Genomic DNA, 3,769 nt, shown 5'->3' on the forward strand with positions numbered 1-3,769 from the left:
TTATTGAACCTTAATAAACCAGAATTATTTATTTACTTTTAAAATATAATATAATTCCTCAAGCCCCCTAATTTTTATCTTGTTATTTATTTGTTATTTATTTTTAATTAATACATTCATTCATTATTCATATTTGGAAATATTGTAAGTATTATTTTTTTTTACACATATTTAACCCCTTTTTTTGGGTAGGCACAAAACTACCTTCATACTTCCATACATTTTTTAAAACCAGTACTGGTTAACTTCAGACAAGTCCGGTGACACTTGTGGGGGAGCACACCATCGTGTTCGTGAGAATCTCCCCTTTCCACAGTGTGGTCACATTAGTTTGTAGCCCAAACCGTTCGGAAGCTACAAACAGAAGTTGGCACATCGATGGTACCGACTTCAGACAAGTCCCCTGACACTTGTGGGGGTCATAGAGCAAAACGGAGAACACCATTGTGTTCGTGAGAGTGGTTTACCGGTCATGTTTTCATGAGAAGACCGATTTTCGGGATGTCTCATGGTCTGACAAACACGCTCTCGCTCTGCCACCTTTCACCGCAGATGGGTATTGTGACATTGGCAGATGTGGTGGATTGAGATGCATCCAATAGATATCTCTAGTTTATAATCCTGATTGCTGTTGTAAATCACTGACAATTATTTAACTTTGGTCAGTGTGTTGTTTTCTGTTTTGTTTTTGAATTTTAAATGGAGAAATGAGCGTGTAGTTTGTAGCTGGGCATTAATGATGCACTTAATGAGGCCCCTCACCTCCCTCCACAACACAATCTCACACTCAATTCGTGCAAATATGTACAAAAAAACAAGGATTACTTTATCCTATCCCAGGTATTCCTTAAAGAGGTGGGGTTTGAAATGTCTCCGGAAGGTGGTGAGTGACTCCGCTGTCCTGGCGTCGTGAGGGAGCTTGTTCCACCATTGGGGTGCCAGAGCAGCGAACAGTTTTGACTGGGCTGAGCGGGTACTGTGCTTCCGCAGAGGTAGGGCATTTATGTGCATGCATTATGAAAGAAATGGTGTAATGTACACGAAAAAGTGGAGCCTTGAATTAAATGCATTATGAAGAAAATCGTGTAGGCCTACTGTTGCCTACAAGCGCACCAGTATCCCAAAGTATTAAGCGAAAACAAGCACAGGAAACAGTATTGTCATTAATAAATAAAAACAACAACATAAGGCTACTATTATATTACAATTATTTCGGTGACAACCTGGTTAAGTAACAATATTTACTGTTTAAAAAATATATATAAATAAATGTGGGACACAAAAAAAAAGCCATTGTCCATCATGCATTGCTCTAACTTTCAAAAGATTGTTCCGAAGTTTGCCCCCCCAAAATGTATTTTCACACGAATTAAGCCACACAAAAATGTACACAATTTCACAGAATCTGCTGAAATACTTTTTGTACATATTTGCATGAATTGTGTTGCCCTCCACCCTGGTGTATTAGAGCTGTGTTTGTCTGATCCACCTCTATCCCCAGATAGATTAACTTCCTATTTATTAATTTCCTTATTTACAGTGCGGGTCAAGGAGTTAAGCGGCCGAGTGTGCCACCACACACAGGATATACGATCCTACATAAATCTACTGAGTAATGAGGCAGAGACTCCGGCATACCTGCCTCCCTCACCCCCTACCCTGCCACCCTCACCCCCCACCCTGCCCCCTGCCCTGCCTGGGTAATTCCTCTTATTAAGGGTGGTTTGGCATGGGGATGGGGGGCGGGTGGTTGGCTCTAGACCGTGGTTGTAGGGCTTGGGAAGACATGGAGAGGACAGAGGGGAGGTAGGGGGAGGCAAGGGGAAAGACAGGAGGTAGTGTTTAAGCCCTGTGTTTGGCCAGGAAAGCTCAGGGAGGCCCTCTGGGGTTGCCCTCTGCCTCTTTACAAATTGAGGGCTGTGCCGGCAGGCGCCAGGGCCGAGCGGAATGAGCCAGCCTTTGCTGACCTTCGACCCCGCCCCAGCCCCGGTGCAGCAGCACCCGTAACCCAGGGGACTAGAACACTGACCTCTGGGGATCGCATTCCGCTGCTTCCTGGTCCGGTCCGGTCCTGGTCCGAGGCTGCAGGGGATTCAGCTGGCTCTGAATGGCCATCATGATGCTGTACTAATTAGATTGAATGCAGACCGCTCCAAAAACAAACAGCCTGATAATATTTAAGTTGGTCCAGTGGAGTGTGATAATGAATAAAGCATTAAATGACAGGACTGGAGGGATTTTGTTTCACATAGCCCGGGTATGATCTCAATCCCAGAGCTTTTGGTACCCTGATCTGCGTTATAAAGCATGGATGAAATGCAAACAAACCCTGGCTGAAACAAATCCTGAATCTGCATGAGCAGCCTGTCCAATATCCAGGACCTGAGTAGTGTGGACATTTTTGACCGTTGTAAACAAGCTAGCTTACTAACTTCATGTAGAATGTGCATCTCGCAAATCGTACTCTGAACTGGTTATTATCAGGTCTTGTGAAAGTAAATAGTATTTTGTAGAAATCTCACAAACCGAACCAGGATACATAATTCCATGTGAAAAAGCCCTAAACATTAAAAAAAATATATGTTCTATTTACTGGGAGATTGACCATGATTGCCAGCTGTTGTATAGTGTTTAATCTATTCTAAAGACCTGTTTGAATATTTACATTAAATATTTTGTCTGAATGAATAGATAAAATATGCTTCTACCATATGATTATCTGGACGATGTCCTTAATATGGGCGGCAGGTAGCTTAGTGGTTAAGAGCATTGTGCTAGTAACCGAAAGGTCGCTTGTTCTAATCCCCGAGCCGACTAGGTGAAAAATCTGTCGATGTGCCCTTGAGCAAAGCACTTAACCCTAATTACTCATGTAAGTTGCTCTGGATAAGAGCGTCTGCTAAATGACTAAAATGTAAATATAGAGAGCTAACCTGAGGCTCTAAACGGTTAATAAAATACATTCTGTTGTTATGCACTTGGAGCCATTCTGACATTTTAACATAGCAGTAGTGTAATGTCAAACTTCAGATCTCAGCTTTCCAACCTGTATGGTAGTTTCTCAGGTATAATTACAGAAACATGCATACAGTACCGAGGGGGGAAAACCTCTCTTCTGTAAGTAACACCCAAATTACTGTGAATTTAAAGAATTCACAATCCTTGTTTTCCTTACACCTCCAAAGCCCCCCTCTCTCTCTCTCTCTCTCTCTCTCTCTCTCTCTCTCTCTCTCTCTCTCTCTCTCTCTCTCTCTCCCTTCATCTCTGGTTCCTTCCCTGACGCTCTGTATACAGTGTGTGTAACTGGACTCCAGAGTTTCCACATAAGACTGAGGGACATCTGTCTGTAATGTAACATTTCCTAACATTTCATGCCAAGTGGGTAATTCCTGACTGCTCTCACCCTGTGAAAACAGTTCAGTGCCCCCTCGCCCCTCCTCACCCCCCGCGCCGTCCTCTCCTCATCCCCTGCTGAAACTCTTTCTGTCTGCTGAAGTGTTTTCCACGCTCCTCGTGTGGGTGGGTGGCACGCTGCTCCCTGCAGAGCGCTGTTTAAACACCCCCCTCCTGAGCCCAGGGCATGCTGGGACGACTGGCCCACACAGGTTAACGGTAATTGCATCAGGAAGTGTGATCAGCATGGTTCAAGAGCTGCCTAATTCTATCAGCAGGCCGGGACGAGAGGGAAAGAGAGGGGTACAGAAAGAGAAAAAGAGAGAGAGAGAGGGGTATGGAGAGAGAGAGAGAGAGAGAGGGGGATACAGAGAAA

The sequence above is a fragment of the Coregonus clupeaformis genome, chromosome 15 (genome assembly GCF_020615455.1).
Source record: "Coregonus clupeaformis isolate EN_2021a chromosome 15, ASM2061545v1, whole genome shotgun sequence".
In the NCBI taxonomy this organism is placed as follows: domain Eukaryota; kingdom Metazoa; phylum Chordata; class Actinopteri; order Salmoniformes; family Salmonidae; genus Coregonus; species Coregonus clupeaformis.